General features: G+C 47.5%; 1 non-coding gene across 1 annotated transcript; it reads left to right on the top strand.

Moving 5' to 3' along the window:
* The first annotated feature begins 401 nt into the window (after positions 1-401).
* LOC145347118 (U2 spliceosomal RNA) lies at positions 402-600 on the top strand. The gene has a single exon (XR_013887775.1). It is a non-coding gene; the product is annotated as a U2 spliceosomal RNA (small nuclear RNA).
* Positions 601-9,743: the final 9,143 nt, after the last annotated feature.

Genomic DNA, 9,743 nt, shown 5'->3' with positions numbered 1-9,743 from the left:
GCTACAGCTGTTACACTGCTGGTGTAGTGAAGCCAGCAAGGTAGTTCTAAACGTGTATTTGCAATGAGACCATATCTTGGCACCCTACAGATCCAGTATTTCCAGCCTTTAAACAGCTGCATGTTTACATTAATCTTCATTAACTCATTGACTGTCAATTAGATCAATGTTTTTCCTTTAACGGGATTGTGTTGCAGTAACTGCCTTCACTGTAGATCACTGGCCACTTACTGTTTCCACACATGATCCTCAGCCTGGGTCGAACCATCGCTAGGCAGCATAACATTAGATTCTGGGTCAGGCTAATGGAGAAGGCTAATGACAGCCAAATAATGCATGATGGGCCTGCAGGTGAATTTTTATAGCAAGCCACTGCCACTTAATGCTAAAATAGCAAGTGTTTCGCTTCTCAGCCTTTTGGCTAAGATCAGGTGTAGTATCGACATGCTGCACTTGGTTGAAATCATCAGGTTACATTTCAGCTTCATTTGAAGCAATTTTTAAAAGCGGCATCTCGGCTTTTTGGCTATGATGCAAATGAGATCAAGCCTTGGAAGAGGAGCTAAGCCTACTCCAATCAGCTTGGATCGTGTAGATCAAGCCCAAGACAGGGAGATGAGAGCCCTGTCCTGTCAGTTTGGACCAAGAAATGTCTCAACTTGTTGGGACTCTGAATTGGATTTAACTTGATTGGATTGGAAAGTGTTTCTCTGAAGTCAGGATCTATCTTGGTTTTGAAGCTCAGGCACCGAGGAAGAAGCAGTCTCCTCAGTTAGAGTCTGTGATCGAGGTAGTTAAAATGTTGAAAAGAAACTTGCTGGAATTTTCCAGCCATTCACGCTGGTGGGATTCTCCGTTCCCTCCGCAGTGAACAGGGATTTGGCTGAGTGCCAAATTCTCCATCCTTGCTTGGAGCGGCGATGGAGTCTGAATGACCAGAACATTCTGGTCGTTATGTTAGAAGACAAACTTTCACCTGATGAGGGATCAAGAAGACATGATAAGATGAAAGCTCGTTCATTTAAGAGGGAAATCAGGAAGCACTTTTTCACACGATGGGAAGACTGGAATTTTCTGCTGTAGATGAGGGGACAATTCAAGCTGTTTAACATCTCTTGTCTCTCCTCCCCCTCCACATACACACAGAATGTACTCTCTAAATATTTAAAACATAACCACTTTCGGGGGAGGTAGTGGCACTGTGGTAATGTCGCTGGCTGAAATAATTCAAAGATGAACACCTTGATGATATGGGTTCAATGGGAGCTGACGGGATTTAGATTTAATTAATAAATCTGGAATTGATAGTTTCATGGTCACCATTACTGAGACTATCATCGAATGTCAGAAAAACCCATCTGGTTCACTTTATGTTCTTTAGGGAAGGAAATCTGCCACCCTCATCTGGTTTAGCCTACATGTGAGTCCAGAACCACAGCAATGTGATTGTACCTTAACTGTTCCCTGAAGTGACTACACACTTCAAGGGCAATTAGAGGTCAGTAACAAATAGTGATCTTGCTGGTGATACCAAAGTCTCGTGAAATAACTTAAAAAATAACTGCGGGAGAATCTGTGCACTCAGGTGAGTCTCACAACACCAGGTTAAAGTTCAACAGGTTTATTTGGTAGCACAAGCCACAAGCTTTCAGAGCTGTTTGTGAACAGAACTCCCACTCACCTGATGAAGGAGCAGCTCTCCAAAAGTTTGTGGCTTGACCTACCAAATAAACCTGTTGGACTTTAACCTGGTGTTGTGAGATTTCTTACTGTGCTTAACCCAGTCCAACGCCCCAGTCCATCTCCACATCAACACTCAGGTGAGCACAAGGTCTACTCCCGGGCAGGAGTCTGTAAAACAGCCATATAAATGATGATTAGAAGGTAACACAAACCTATAAACATATTATAAAAATAGAATAATTGGTGGCTTAACTAGGATGAAATATCCTAATATCCAAATCTCATAGGCGCAGGCATGGGCAACAGTGTGAGTTGTCTGCTGGGGGTGAGAGGGGAGATTTGCAAACCTAAGAATTTGAATACCTTGGCACTCTATTCATCATTTTACTATTTCACATTGATGCCTGTCTACAAACACTTTGCCCTGAAGCAAATAGCAACAGACACGAGGCATGCAGCAGCATCTGCTGTTTGTGTTCTTTTAGGCTTTAAATTTTTTTGTATTAAAGTGAAAACTGAAATTAAGGGAAGCAGGCATCAGGGCCTGAGTGAAAAGGACAATCAAGTATATTTCTCCTCAGTCAGTAAGATTGAGAAATAAACAAAGTAAGGATGGAGTGCAAAGCGTGTAATTGTGTGCCCTCTCATGGTGCTTTTGATGGTTAAGGGGCATTTAATTGGGTTGGAGGGTGGTGGTGGGAGACTCTATCACCTTTCCACCTCCATCCTGATTAAGTTTGCAGCACGATGGCTTGTGGATGGGCTCCCTTCTCTGGTATTAACACAGCGGGTGTTTCCAGGGTCATCCCTTATTTAAAGACATTCTGTGCCTGATCGAGAGACCCAGCATTGGGAACTGGGTGGGGGGGGGAGGGGGTGTTGATACTGAATACCATACAGTGCCTATCTCCTCCCCACAACCCCTTCACCTTCCCCTCATCCCACGACACCCTTCCTGCATTTGTGACATGGGTGTCCGCTGAATCCAAGGCCTCAGCAGGGTGTCATACAGGCAGCAGCCACCACTGCCCTAGGGGCGCTGCTGAGTACTGAAGAGTTGCTGGCATTGGGTGGCTGGTGGCTCTTGCCAGGTGAGACGGGGCATGCCTGGTCCTGGGGAAAGACTGCTGTTGGCCTGCTAATTGCCTGAGTGGCTTGCAATGAAAAAGAGGCATCTTGCCTGCCCTCCAGCAGGCAGCCGAGATCCCCATTGACTCCACAAGATTCTGCCCAATTAGTCAAGGCGTGAATTCAATGACAAATCAAATAAAGAAAGATAAATGAAGAGAAGGGAAAACAATTTGGAGCGAGAAAGAGGGGAAAAAAGAGAAGTTAAAACATTTTTAATGTTTAAAATTAACAGCTGAAGGAATGAAACTCCACACTTCTAATACATAATTTTTACTATTAATGAGGTTGAATGATAGTAGTTAATCATAGAATCTGTACAGTGCAAAAGGAAGCTATTCAGCCCATTGAATCTGCACCAACTCTCTGACAGAGCATCCTACCCCAGCCCCATCTCTATAACCCCCCAAGTAATCCCCCTAGTCTACACATTGGGGCAATTTAATTCCACTTAATCTGCACATCTTTGGACTGTGGGAGGAAACCGGAGCACCCGGAGGAAACTCGCGCAGACACAGGGAGAATGTGCAAACTCCACACAGACAGTGACCTGAGGCTGGAAAGTACGGTACCTACTTTTAAAATGACAAGACTAAACTTTCTGCAGTGAGTTTAGTTTGTATCCATCACACAAATGCAGTAGTTTTATGAAATTTGTTGCATGACAATGACAAAGCAGGCACCAATTTGTTATGTTCATGAAGCTAATGGTGGTTCTGTGCCACTCTCACAGCGAGTTTGAATATTGATGTTTAAACACATATCACATGAAGCTTAGGCAGAATTAATATCATTTGCCTCACTCTTTCTCTAACTGCGAGATCTGGTCAATGCATCCTTGTCAGTGCTTTCAGAATCGGAATGACCAAATTGTCTCCTTTTTATGTAAACATTACTTCAATAAAAGAGAAACCAGCTCAAGCAGCCAGAGAGCCCCGACCCCCATTAGATTCAACGTTGTCTTTCAATGAGAAGTGGGGGTGATATTTTCTGATTCATATTTTTAAGGACTGGCAATTTATAAGTTGGTTATGGTGGCAATTATAGCAAGTTAGCACAACGGCGCCTCCACAGCATTGCATTCATTTTTTAAAAATAGATCATCCGGTTTTGAAAGTCACCCTGAACACTCCAGTTCACTGGGAATTATTAAGGAAACTCTTTTACTACCCCAACGCTGCAGAGCAAAACCTGTCCTTAATTTTGCTAAAATAATAATTTTAGTGGAGTCTCAAGTACTTATTTTAAATGATATAAAAAATTCTTTTAGAGCAATATTCATTCATCAGAATTACAGTTTAGTGAGTTTAGTAAGTGAAGACCAACTTAATCCCATCCGTCCTCATTTTTCTTACATGTTGTGTTTGGATTCTGTGACCATGGAAAGTGCTATTCTATTTATCTTATTGATGGATAAACCCAATGGGGGTTGGCCTGGTTCACCGATAGCATTTGCCTCTGGTGTCAGAATGCTGTAGGTTGAGACTCCTCTTTAGAGGCTTGACCACAATCTGGACCATTGCTCACGTGCAGTGCTCAAGGTTTTCTGCATTGCTGAGGTGTCATCTTTCAGGTAAGACATTTTCTGAAGCCAAGTAGGGTAGTTTTCCTTCATCACCTGGCCAATATTTATCTCTCAATCAACAGTGCCAATAAATAGATGATCGGTCAGGAAGAGGACTTTGCTGTGGTGCTTTGGAATGACAGATTCTGCTTCAGTGTAGAAAAACCTAGCAGCACTTCACTGGCTGTGAAACAATTCTGAGCAACCTGAGGTCATGTGAAATGATATATAAATGGGACTCTTCTCTTTAACTTTCAATGCTAAATTAGAACACCAAGATCTGTAAATAACAGCCCTTAAAGTATCTACAAAAGAAAAACTGCCTGTATTTATATAGTGCCTTTAAGATCATGAAACATCCATTTAACAGGAGCAATAGAAAGAAAAAATCAACAAGCTAAATATGCAGCTCTGGTGACATGTGGCCAAAAGCTTGGTCAAGGAAGTCAGTTTTAAGGAGAAACTTAAAGAAAGGAAAATAGGTAGAGAGGCAGAAGGGCTTAGAGAGGAAATTGCAGAGTTCAGGAGCTTGGCAGCTGAAGGTACAGCCACCAAGGAGAGAATAACGTAAATCGGGGTGATCAAGAGTCTGGAATTAGAGGTGTTAGAGTGTTCCTGGAGGAGATTGCAGACATAGAAAGGAACAAAGAAATGAAGGGAGTTGAAAACAGGAGTGAGAATTTTAAAATCAAGAAGTTCCTTAGCTGGGAGTCAGTGAGCACAGGAGTACTGGGGGAACGGCACTTAATGAAAGGTAGGACATGGGGAGCAGAAGTTTGGGTTCCCTCATGTTTAGGGAGGGTAGAATGTGGGCTAAGAATGCATTTGAATAGTCAAATCCAGACATAATAAAGGCATGGATGAGGGTTTCAGTAGCAGGTGAGCTGAGGCAGGGATGGAGTTGAGCAATTTTACAGAGGTGGAAATTTGGAATTAGCTGGTAGTGGTGGAAAGGATATGCAATAGGAAGCAAGTTTCAGAATCAAATATGAGGTTGTGGACAGTTTGATTCAACCTCAGGCAGTTAGCAGGGACAGGGATAGAATTGGTGACTAGGAAGCAGAGTATGGAGCTGGAATTGAAGGCAATGGCTTTGGTCTTTCCAATATTTAATTGGTGGAAATTTCTGCTTGTCCTGTACTGGTTGTTGGATAAAGCAGTCTGACAATGTAGAGACAGTGGAAGAGTCAAGAGAGCTGGTCACCATCAATATATATGTGAAAACTGATTGTGTTTGTGGGTGATATCACCCTCACCACGTGAGAACTAGGAGGAGAACAGTTCGATCTTTGAGAAGGAACCAGAGATAATTGTGGGAAGGGACGTCACTGTTGGTGATTCTTGACTACAATTAGATAAATAAGAATGGAGCTATGCAATTACAGTCCTAACCAACTGGACAATGTTGGAAGAGAAATAGTGTAGTCAGTGCTGCAGACTGGTCAAGGATGAAATAGGATTGTTTATCTGTGATACATTCACATAGGATGCCATTGGTAGAAGCTGTTTCAGTAGTGTGACAGGGAGAGGTACTTGATTGAAAGGATTCAATAATGGGATCCTGGGAAAGATAGACCTGGATTTGTGAGGCTGCGACATGAAGGATTTTTGAGAAGAAAGGGAGGTTGGAGATGGAGATGGTGGGCTCAAGGGTTGGTTTTTTGAGGAGAGGAGCGATGAAGCAGATTTAAAGGAGAAACAGTACCTGAAGAGAGAGTACAATGAACAATATCAGCTAACATTGAAATGAGAAAGGAACGTAGGTGGTTAACAGTTTAGTGGGAATAGGATCAAGGGATCAGGAGGTGCATTTCTTGAATAAGATGAGCTCAGAGAGACAAGAGGGTAGATAAGAGGAAGATGCTCCTTCAGGGCTGGTGTGGGGCAAACTTTAGGGAAAGTCTGGTTCATTGAGCTCAGGTACAGGAGGGAAGTGGTAAAGGCAGCTTGCTCACATGATGTTGATTATAGTGACAAAGAAGTACATGAGTTCGTTGCTCTTGTTGGAGGCGACATGGAGAGGGGTTTAAGAAGATGTTATTCAGCAGAGAAGATAAACTGGGAGATAAGTTTGCTTTCCAGGATAATGCAGGAATAGTAAATAGTTATAGCAGATGATCACTTGAAGTGGTCCAACTAGATCTAACAGTGAATAGTTGTCCACTGGACTGAATTGAATAGAGACTGGTACCATACCAGGAGAACAATCAGGGTGAGTGAGAGGAGTGGGGAATGTGACACTAAATATAGAATCAAGGGCTTGGTTGATCAAATCAGTAGTTGTAGAATTATTCTGCTGAAGGGAGGGCCAAGACTACACAGCTGGGATTTTGAATGTGGAGATGTAATTGAGTTTGAAGTGAGTTTTCTCCAGCAGCGGACACAACACGAAGAAACGTTAGGTTGGAGAAAGGGGAATGTGGGTGGAGAGTGAATAAGATAAATGACCAGAGATAGCATTCTCCATGATTGACACGATGGGAATAGTGAGGTCAAGTGAGATGCCAAAGTCAAGAAGGTAGCCATGAGTAAGTGTTTGGAAGTTTGCGTGGAGGGAGAGATTAAGGAAGGAGAAGAGGGCAGTAAACTTGGAGGAGAGTGAGCATGATGAGTTGAGAAGATGGGTGAAATCCCCGACGACAAGTTGCTGAGTGCAGAGGCTGAAGGAGCAAAGGAAGTGGAAACATCCTAGTGAGAATTTTGATGGGGCTTGGGTGAATGTTAGAGAACAAGGATCTTAAATGGGAGGGGAGAGGGGTTGAAAAAGATGAGCTGTTCAAAGGAGGAGAATGAGGGGACAGAACAAGGTGATAAATGCACCGCTCCACCACAGTGGGCAATTGGTGGAAGATAGGACAGGGCAGAGCAGTTTCATTGGGGGGAGATCAGTATTCTTCTCTCAGGCAGGTTTCTGATGAAATTATCCACAATAATCCCATAGATGACAAGAACATTTTTCACAAATGAATGGACATTTTTGGTGGAGATGTAATCTGGGATGGTGAGAACTGATGTTAGGGTGGAGTCCACAGTGCCAGCAGTAGAAGGGTTGATTTGAATGGGGGTGGGAGGACATTTGCAGGACCAGTCCCTAGCACTGTGTGGGAAGCTCGTGAGTGAGTAGGACAGGGGTAGTTGGGTTAAAGTTTGGAATGACACACCAGCAAATGCCTTGATAGACATTTTGGAGGATGCCAAAGAGGCACAGAGAGAAGCGGAGCATGGCAGGGGAGTGGGCTGGTACGAACAGTGTCATTTTATCATTCACTCTGCTACCAGTGCTTCTCCAGAAGCTCAGTTGGCTGAGCGGCTGCTTTATGATGCATGAGCGATGCCAACTGCATGAGTTCAATTCCTGGATCAGCTGAGATCATTCATAAAGGCCCATTTTCTCAGCCTTATCCTTGCCTGAGGTGTGGAGATCCTCAGGTTAAATTACCATCAGTCAACTCTCCCCACTCAAGGGTCAGAGCAGCCAATGGTCATTTGGGTCTATGGTGACTGAACCTTTAAGATTGGGGAGGGGGCGTGTGATCTGTTGGGAGGGAGGGGTGTGGTCTGTTGGGGGGGGTTGTCCGTTGGGGGAGGGGCGTGGTCCGTGGGGGAGGGGTGGGGTCCGTGGGGGGGGTGTGTGGTCTGTGGGGGGGGGGTGTGGTCCGTGGGGGGGTGGTGTGGTCCGTGGGGGGGGTCGTCCGTGTGGGGGGGGGGGGGGGGGTGTGGTCCGGGGGGGGGGGGTGTGGGACGGGGGGGTGTGTGGTCCGTGGGGGGGGGTGTGGTCCGTAGGGGGGGGTGTGGTCTGGGGGGGGTGTGGCCTGGGGGGTGTGGTCCATGGGGGGGTGTGGTCAGTAGGGGGGGTGTGGTCAGTGGGGGAGGGTGGTCAGTGGGAGTGTGGCCAGAGGGGAGTGTGGTCAGTGGGGGAGTGTGGTCAGTGGGGGAGTGTGGTCAGTGGGGAGTGTGGTCAGTGGGGGAGTGTGGTCAGTGGGGGAGTGTGGTCAGTGGGAGTGTGGTCAGTGGGGGAGTGTGGTCAGTGGGAGTGTGGTCAGTGGGGTGTGTGGTCAGTGGGGGGAGTGTGGTCAGTGGGAGTGTGGTCAGTGGGAGTGTGGTCAGTGGGAGTGTGGTCAGTGGGGGGAGTGTGGTCAGTGGGGGAGTGTGGTCAGTGGGAGTGTGGTCAGTGGGAGTGTGGTCAGTGGGGAGTGTGGTCAGTGGGAGTGTGGTCAGTGGGAGTGTGGTCAGTGGGGAGTGTGGTCAGTGGGAGTGTGGTCAGTGGGGAGTGTGGTCAGTGGGGGGAGTGTGGTCAGTGGGAGTGTGGTCAGTGGGAGTGTGGTCAGTGGGGAGTGTGGTCAGTGGGAGTGTGGTCAGTGGGGAGTGTGGTCAGTGGGAGTGTGGTCAGTGGGGAGTGTGGTCAGTGGGGGAGTGTGGTCAGTGGGAGTGTGGTCAGTGGGGAGTGTGGTCAGTGGGGAGTGTGGTCAGTGGGAGTGTGGTCAGTGGGGAGTGTGGTCAGTGGGGAGTGTGGTCAGTGGGAGTGTGGTCAGTGGGGGGAGTGTGGTCAGTGGGGGAGTGTGGTCAGTGGGGGGAGTGTGGTCAGTGGGGGAGTGTGGTCAGTGGGGGGAGTGTGGTCAGTGGGGGTGTGGTCAGTCGGGAGTGTGGTCAGTGGGAGTGTGGTCAGTGGGGGAGTGTGGTCAGTGGGAGTGTGGTCAGTGGGGGAAGAGTGGTCAGTGGGGGGAGTGTGGTCAGTGGGGGAGTGTGGTCAGTGGGGGGAGTGTGGTCAGTGGGGGGAGTGTGGTCAGTGGGGGAGTGTGGTCAGTGGGAGTGTGGTCAGTGGGAGTGTTGTCAGGGGGAGTGTGGTCAGTGGAAGTGTGGTCAGGGGGAGTGTGGTCAGTGGGAGTGTGGTCAGTGGGGAGTGTGGTCAGTGGGAGTGTGGTCAGTGGGGGAGTGTGGTCAGTGGGGAGTGTGGTCAGTGGGAGTGTGGTCAGGGGGAGTGTGGTCAGTGGGAGTGTGGTCAGTGGGGAAGTGTGGTCAGTGGGGAGTGTGGTCAGTGGGAGTGTGGTCAGTGGGGGGAGTGTGGTCAGTGGGAGTGTGGTCAATGGGAGTGTGGTCAGTGGGAGTGTGGTCAGTGGGGAAGTGTGGTCAGTGGGAGTGTGGTCAGTGGGAGTGTGGTCAGTGGGGAAGTGTGGTCAGTGGGGGAGTGTGGTCAGTGGGAGTGTGGTCAGTGGGGGGAGTGTGGTCAGTGGGGAAGTGTGGTCAGTGGGGGAGTGTGGTCAGTGGGGGAGTGTGGTCAGTGGGGGGAGTGTGGTCAGTGGGGGAGTGTGGTCAGTGGGGGGAGTGTGGTCAGTGGGGGAGTGTGATCAGTGGGAGTGTGGTCAGTGGG

This window comes from Carcharhinus amblyrhynchos, chromosome 8 (genome assembly GCF_965287045.1).
Source record: "Carcharhinus amblyrhynchos chromosome 8, sCarAmb.v2.hapA, whole genome shotgun sequence".
NCBI classification, from domain to species: Eukaryota; Metazoa; Chordata; class Chondrichthyes; order Carcharhiniformes; family Carcharhinidae; genus Carcharhinus; species Carcharhinus amblyrhynchos.
Note: the sequence above shows the minus strand (reverse complement) of the source record. Positions and strands in the feature narration are given on the sequence as shown.